This window comes from Saimiri boliviensis, chromosome 1 (assembly GCF_048565385.1).
Source record: "Saimiri boliviensis isolate mSaiBol1 chromosome 1, mSaiBol1.pri, whole genome shotgun sequence".
In the NCBI taxonomy this organism is placed as follows: domain Eukaryota; kingdom Metazoa; phylum Chordata; class Mammalia; order Primates; family Cebidae; genus Saimiri; species Saimiri boliviensis.
Genome location: NC_133449.1, coordinates 171,628,473 through 171,636,600, shown reverse-complemented (window position 1 = coordinate 171,636,600; position 8,128 = coordinate 171,628,473). Strand labels below are relative to the sequence as shown.

Here is an 8,128-nt window from a genome sequence, read left to right as displayed (position 1 = left end):
TCCTTTCGTGGAATTTGGGCATTATGATGCTCAAAGAAAAAGCCCCAGAGGGAAGGCAATGAAAAAAATGAACTGAAACCTTCAATTTGTCCATTTTGTTCTTTGACGGGTGGCTAATCAAAAGTTTGGAGAGGAAAGGTTGAAATTACTCACTGAAATGTGGCTTGTGGATTTTAATCGGTTGTGCTAGCCCTTTGACTTATTTCCACAAATTACACAAGCACCTTCGCAACTCTGAAATCATAAGTCACAGTGCAAACACCAATGACTGACAGAAACCAGTTCAGCCACACCACTTGCCTCCCCTGAATCTCAGCTGACTGCTGGACTGTTTGAACCAAGCATTTCACGGGGGCAAAAATGACAGAAATCCGGTTCAATAAGTGTACCACAATTTAGCAAGAACACAAAAATATCCTGCTTACTGGGACCTCCCTAGGGTTATACCAATTCAGACATGAGACCCCATAACAGCCCCAATTACCTGCTGTTGTAACATAAACACCATAGACAAGTAACAGCAAAAACCACAGTGTGAGTTCATCAGAGAGGATCAAACCAATGTGACTGATAAACGGTTTGTTCAATTCCATTATGCATATTATATTTCTAGAATATAAATTCCATGAGGAAGAGGCTTTTGTTTTGCTTACTGCTGTATATCCAATGTCTAAAATAGTGTCTATAGGTATTATATTTAACAAATCATTATTGAGTAAATTAATGAATCTCATTTACCCACCTGATAAGGCCACAAACAGGTACTACTGTAATTCTCACTTCGCAGATGTGGAAACCTAAGAGGAGGCTTCCTTAAGGATGCCCAGCCTATAAGTGATAGGGCTGAGGTTCAAACCCCCAGTGCACTACCTCTGAGATAGCAGGACGTGCCCTGCTCCTCTAGGCTGTGCTAAGTTTTTTTTAACAGACTCAGTCATAGCATTAGAATTCTTCTTAACCACTGATTCATGGGCTTCCTTTAGATACCTACCCTATTTGCAAGGGAAAATGAGAATACAGTGACAGAATCGCAGTAAGACTCAACATCTTGCAAATTCCAACAAAATCCCCAATCCCGCTTCCAGCGTTCGGTCTGGTGGATTCATACAGCAGACAGAATTCATATAAGAGAATAAATAAAATTTAGAAAGTATGACTTTAAAAAAATTTTTTTTCTTAATCCAACAAAAACTAGTCATTGAGCACTTAGTATGTCCAAGACAGTAAGTGGTATTTGCCAAGATCCCTTGACTTCAAGAGCTTAAACTGTATTTGACAAGAAGCGACAGATTTAAAAACAACAGTAATGTAAGACAAGTAAGATCCATCAGCTGAGGGCTATTATTAGCTTAATACCTGGCTCCCACTTGACTGTCTCCAGTCCCAGGAAAAGTGTCAACCCTTTTCTACTGTGCAGTCTCCATTTTCTTCCACAGCTGCTGCTAGTCAGAGAAGCCTCACTTTCTCAGTGCTCTCACCACAACCCCGCCCCTCCAGACAGTGACCTAGTACAACAACCTAGTAGGCCAGGCCTGGCAGCAACTTTCAAACCACAGCCCAGCCCAGGGACAATGTGGAGGTTCAAGACAATAGCCCAGACCCAGAGGCTTGTATCAATCTGTTCTTTTGGTCAGTGGTTACCACAGGACAATTAAAAAGTCCTTCCAGCATTTTTTTTTTTTAATGACTTTAATAAGTAGGAAACACCTCCAGCTTCCTATTCCATCTGTACCAAGAATTATGCCTTTGGCTAATGGCATAGTAGGGAACATATTCTGTGAATACAATGTGGGTTCTAAATGTTTTTCAAATCCTCAGATATCTAAGTGGTTCTTGGCCAGAAGTACATGGCTGGAATTACCTGGGGGTGCGGCTGGAATGCAGGATATTCGTAACTATTATAAGAACTTACTCCTTAATCCCCATGTCGATTGCCATAGTATCAACTGCATTTATTATTATTATTTTTTAAGATAGGGTTTTGCTCTTGTCGCCCAGGCTGGAGTGCAATGGTGCGACCTTGGCTCACTGCAATCTCCACTTCCCGGGTTCCAGTGATTCTCCTGCCTCAGCCTCCCGACAGCTGGGATTATAGGTGCCCACCACCAAACCCGGTTAATTTTTTGTATTTTTAGTAGAGATACGGTTTCACCATGTTGGTCAGGCTGGTCTTGAACTCCTGACCTCAGGTGATTCACCCACCTCAGCCTCTCAAAGTGCTGGGATTACAGGCATGAGCCACTGTGCCCAGCCTCAACTGCAATTTTTAACAACAGAATTTCATTTGTTTATGTTTTAGCCATAGCAGTAACATTTGCTATAAAGTGACCGCATTTTATCATTTGATACCACCATATTTCAATTAGTATAATAATAAAATGCATACAGCAATTTTTTTTTAAAATTATACTTTAAAAGTTCTGGGATACATTTGCAGAACATGTAGGTTTGTTACACAGGTACCCATGTGCCATGGTGGTTTGCTGAACCCATCAGCCTATCATCTCCATTAGGTATTTCTCCTAATGCTATTCCTCCCCTAGCCCCCTAGCCCCTGACAGGCCCTGGTGTGTGATGTTCCCTTCCCTGTGTCCATTTGTTCTCATTGTTGAACTCCCACTTATGAGTGAGCACATGTGGTGTTTGGTTTTCTTTTCCTGTGTTTGTTTGCTGAGAGTGATGGTTTCCAGTTTCATCCATGTCCCCGCAAAGGACATGAACTCATCCCATTTTTTGGCTGCATAGTATTCCATGGTATATGTGTGCCACATTTTCTTTATCCAGCCTATCATTGATGGGCATCTGGGTTGGTTCCAAGTCTTTGCTATTGTGGATAGTGCTGCAATAAACATATGTGTGCATGTGCCTGTATAGTAGAATGATTTATAATCCTTTGGGTATATACCTAGTATGAGTATTGCTGAGTCAAATGGTATTTCAGTTGTAGATCCTTGAGGAATCGCCACACTGTCTTTCACAATAGATGAATGAATTTACACTCCCACCAACAGTGTAAACGAATTCCTATTTCTCCACGTACTCTCCAGCATCTGTTGTTTCCTGACTTTTTAATGATTGCCATTGTGACTGGGGTGAGATGGTATTTCATTGTGGTTTTGATTTATATTTCTCTTATGACCAGTGATGATGAGTTTTCTTCCATATGTTTGTTGGTTGCATAAATGTCTTTTTTTGAGAACTGTCTCAAAAGATATCCATCACCCACTTTTTGATGGGGTTGTCTGTTTTTTCTTGTAAATTTGTTTAAGTTCCTTGTAGATTCTGGATATTAGCCCTTTGTCAGATGGGTAGATTGCAAAAATTTTCTCCCATTCTGTAGGTTGCCTGTTCACTCTGATGATAGTTTCTTTTGCTGTGCAGAAGTGCTTTAATTAATTAGAACCCATCTGTCAATTTTGGCTTTTGTTGCCATTGCTTTTGGTGTTTTAGTCAGGAAGTCTTTGTCCATGCCTATGTCCTGAATGGTATTGCCTAGGTTTTATTCCAGGGTTTTTATGATTTTAGGTCTTACATTTAAGTCTTTAATCCATCTTGAGTTAATTTTTGTATAAGGTGTATGGAGTTGTCCAGTTTCAGTGTTTTGCACATGGCTAGCCAGTTTTCCCAACACCATTTATTAAATAGGGAATCCTTTCCCCATTGCTTGTTTTGTCAGGTTTGTCAGAAATTAGATGGTTGTAGATGTGTGGCATTATTTCTGAGGCCTCTGTTCTGTTCCACTGGTCTATATATCTGTTTTGGTACCAGTACCATGCTGTTTTGGTTACTGTAGCCTTGTAGTATAGTTTGAAGTCAGGTAGTGTGATGCCTGTAGCTTTGTTCTTTTTGCTTAGGATTGTCTTGGCTATATGGGCTATTTTGGTACCAGATGAAATTTAAAGTAGTTTTTTTTTTTTTTTTCCTAATTCTGTAAAGAAAGTCAATGGTAGCTTGATGGGGATAGCATTGAATCTAAATTACTTTGGGCAGTATGGCCATTTTCATGATATTGATTCTTCTTATCCACGAGCATGGAATGCTTTTCCAGTTGTTTGTGTCCTCTCTTATTTCCTCGAGCAGTGGTTTGTAGTTCTCCTTGAAGAGGTCCTTCACATACCTTGTGAGTTGTATTCCTAAGTATTTTATCCTCTTTGGAGCAATCATAGATGGGAGGTCACTCATGATGTGACTCTGTTTGTCTATGACTGGGTGTATAGAAATGCTTCTGATTTTTGCACATTGATTTTGGTATCCTGAAACTTTGCTGAAGTTGCTTATCAGCTTAAGGAGATCTGGGGCTGAGATAACGGGGTTTTTCTAAATATACAATCATGCCATCTGCAAACAGACAATTTGACTTCCTCTATTCTTATCTGAATACGCTTTATTTCTTTCTGTTGTCTGATTGCCCTGGCCAGAACTTCCAACACTATGTTGAATAGGAGTAGTGAGAGAGGGCATCCTTGTCTTGTGTCGGTTTTCAAAGGGAATGCTTCCAGCTTTTGCCCATTCAGTATGATACCGGCTGTGGGTTTGTTATAAATAGTTTTTATTATTTTGAGATATGTTCCATCCATACCTAGTTTATTGAGAGTTTTTAGCATGAAGGGCTGTTGAATTTTATCAAAGGCCTTTTCTGCATCTATTGAGATAATCATGTAGTTTTTGTCTTTAGTACTGTTTATATGATGGATTACGTTTATTATTTGCATATGTTGAACGAGCCTTGCATCCTAGGAATGAAGCAGACTTGATTGTAGTGGATACGCTTTTTGATGTGCTGCTGGATTTGGTTTGCCAGTATTTTATTGAGAATTTTCACATCGATGTTCATCAGGGATATTGGTCTGAAATTTTCTTTTTTTGTTGTGTCTCTGCCAGGTTTTGGTATCAGGATAATATTGGTCTCATACAATGAATTAGGGAGGAGTCCCTCTTTTTCTATTGTTTGAAATAGTTTCAGAAGGAATGGTAATAGCTCTTTGTACCTCTGGTAGATTTTGGCTGTGAATCTGTCTGGTGCTGGGCTTTTTTTGGTTGGTAGGCCATTAATTACTGCCTCAATTTCAGAACTTGTTATTGGTCTATTCAGGAATTCAGCTTCTTCCTTGTTTCGTCTTGGGAGGGTGTATGTGTCCAGGAATTTATCAATTTCCTCTAGTTTATTTGCATAGAGTTGTTTACAGTATTCTCTGATGGTAGTTTGTATTTCTGTGGGATATCTCTTTTATCATTTTTTATTGCATTTATTTAATTCTTCTGTGTTTCCTTCTTTATTAGTGTGGCTAGCAGTCTATTTTGTTAATCTTTTCAAATAGCCAGCTTCTGGGTTCACTGTTTTTTTTTTTTTTTTTTTTTTTTTAAGGGTTTTTGTGTCTCTATCTCCTTCAGCTCTGCTCTGATCTTAGTTATTTCTTATCTTCTGCTAGTTTTTAAATTTGTTTGCTCTTGCTTCTCTAGTTCTTTAAATTGTGATGTTAGGGTGTCAATTTTAGGTTTTTCCCACTTTCTTCTATGGGCATTTAGTGCTATAAATTTCCCTCTAAACACTGCTTTAGCTGTGTCCCAGAGATTCTGTTACATTGTATCTTTGTTCTCATTGGTTTCAAAGAACTTCTTTATTTTTGCCTTAATTTCGTTATTTATCCAGTAGTCATTCATGAGCAGGTTGTTCAGTTTCCATGTAGTTACGTGGTTTTGAGTGAGTTTCTTAATCCTGAGTTCTAATTTGATTTCACTGTGATCTGAGAGACTGTTATGATTTCCATTCTTTTGCATTTGCTGAGGAGTGTTTTACTTCCAATTATGTGGTCAATTTTAGAGTAAGTGTGATGTGGTGCTGAGAAGAATGTATATTCTATTAGTCTCCCTCCCCTAGCCAAGGGAAGCCATGAGGGACTGTGCCATGAGGAATGGTGCATTCCAGTCCAGATACTATGCTTTTCCCATGATCTTCACAACCTCAGACCAGGAGATTCCCTCTGGTGCCTACACCATCAGGTCCTTGGGTTTCAAGCACAAAACTGGGCAGCTGTTTGGACGGGTACTGAGCTAGCTGCGGGAGTTTTTTTTCATACCCCAGTGGCACCTGGAATGCCAAAAAGACAGAATCATTCACTCTCCTGGAAAGGGGGCTGAAGCCAGGGAGCCAAGTGGTATAGCTTAGTGGATCCCACACTCAGAGCCCAGTAAGCTAAGATCCACTGACTTGAAATTCTTGCTGCCAATACAGCAGTCTGAAGTCGACCTGGGACTCTAGAGCTTAGTTGGGGGAGGGGTGTGTGTTGTTACTGAGGCTTTAGTAGGTGGTTTTCCCCTCATGGTATAAATAAAGCCACCAAGAAGTTCTAACTGGGCAGAGCCACCGCAGCACCACAAAACCAATGTAGGCAGACTGCCTCTCTAGATTTCGCCTCTCTGGGCGGAGCATCTCTGACAGATAGGCAGCAGCCCCTGCCAGAGGCTTATAGGTAAAACTCCCATCTTCCTGGGACAGAGCACCTGGGGGAAGGGGTGGCTGTGGGTGCAGCTTCAGCATCAGCAGACTTAAATGTTCCTGCCTGCTGGCTCTGAAGAGAGCAGTGGATCTTCCAGCACAGCGCTCAAGTTTGGCTAAGGGACAGATTGCCTCCACAAGTGGGTCCCTGACCCCTGTGCCTCCTGACTGGGAGACACCTCCCAATAGAGGTTGACAGACACCTCATACAGTAGAACTCTGGCTGGCATCTGTCAGGTGCCCCTCTGGAGTGAAGCTGGCAGAGGAAGGAACATGCAGCAATCTTTGCAGTTCTGCAGCCTCTGCTGGTGATGCCCAGGCAAACCGGGTCTGGAGTGGACCTCCAGCAAACTCCAGCAGACCTGCAGCAGAGCGGCCTGACTATTAGAAGGAAAACTAACAAACAGAAAGAAATAGCATCAACATCAATAAAAAGGACGTCCACACAGAAACCTGATCCGAAGGTCACCAACATCAAAGACCAAAGGTAGATAAATCCATGAAGGTAAGAAAAAACCAGCACAAAAAGGCTGACAATTCCAAAAATCAGAACACTTCTTCTCCAAAGGATCACAACTCATTGCCAGCAAGGGAACAAAACTGGACAGAGAATGAGTTTGATGAATTGACAGAAGTAGGCTTCAGAAGGTGGGTAATAACAAACTCCTCTGAGCTAAAGGAGCATGTTCTAACCCAATGCAAGGAAGCTAAGAACCTTGAAGAAAGGTTAGAAAAATTGCTAACTAGAAAAACCAGTTTAGAGAAGAACATAAATGTCCTGATGGGGCTGAAAAACACAGCACGAGAACTTCGTGAAGCATACACAAGTATCAATAGCCAAATGGATCAAGCAGAAGAAAGGATATCAGAGATCGAAGATCAACTTAATGAAATAAAGCGTGAAGACAAGATTAGAGAAAAAAGAATAAAAAGGAACAAACAAAGCCTCCAAGAAATATGGGACTGTGTGAAATGACCAAACCTATGTTTGATTGGCATACCTGAAAGTGATGGGGCAAATGAAACCAAGTTGGAAAACACTCTTCAGGATATTATCCAGAAAAACTTCCCCAACATAGCAAGACAGCCCAACATTCAAGTCCAGGAAATACAGAGAACACCACAAAGATACTCCTCAAGAAGAGCAACTCCAAGACACATAATCATCAGATTCACCAAGGTTGAAATGAAGGCAAAAATGCTAAGGGCAGCCAGAGAGAAAGGTTGGTTACACACCAAGGGAAGCCCTTCAGGCTAATAGCAGATCTCTCTGCAGAAACCCTATAAGCCAGAAAAGAGTGGGAATGAATATTCAACATTCCTAAAGAAAAGAATTTTCAACGTAGAATTTTGCAGCCGGCCAAACTAAGCTTCATAAGCGAAGGAAAAATAAAATCCTTTACAGACAAGCAAATGCTGAGAGATTTTGCCACCACCAGGCCTGCCTTACAAGGAGTCCTGAAGGAAGCAGAAAATACGGAAAGAAAAAACCAGTACTAGCCACCTCAAAAACATACCAAATCGTAAAGGCCATTAACACTATGAAGAAACTGCATCAATTAACAGGAAAAATAATCAGCTAGCATCATAATGACAGGATCAAATTCACACATGACAGTAATAACCTTAAAT

General features: G+C 40.7%; 1 protein-coding gene across 9 annotated transcripts in view; it reads right to left on the bottom strand.

Moving 5' to 3' along the window:
- Window positions 1-8,128, bottom strand: part of ARHGAP26 (Rho GTPase activating protein 26) — a 509,638-nt gene that overhangs the window by 33,730 nt on the left and 467,780 nt on the right. The window lies entirely within an intron of this gene.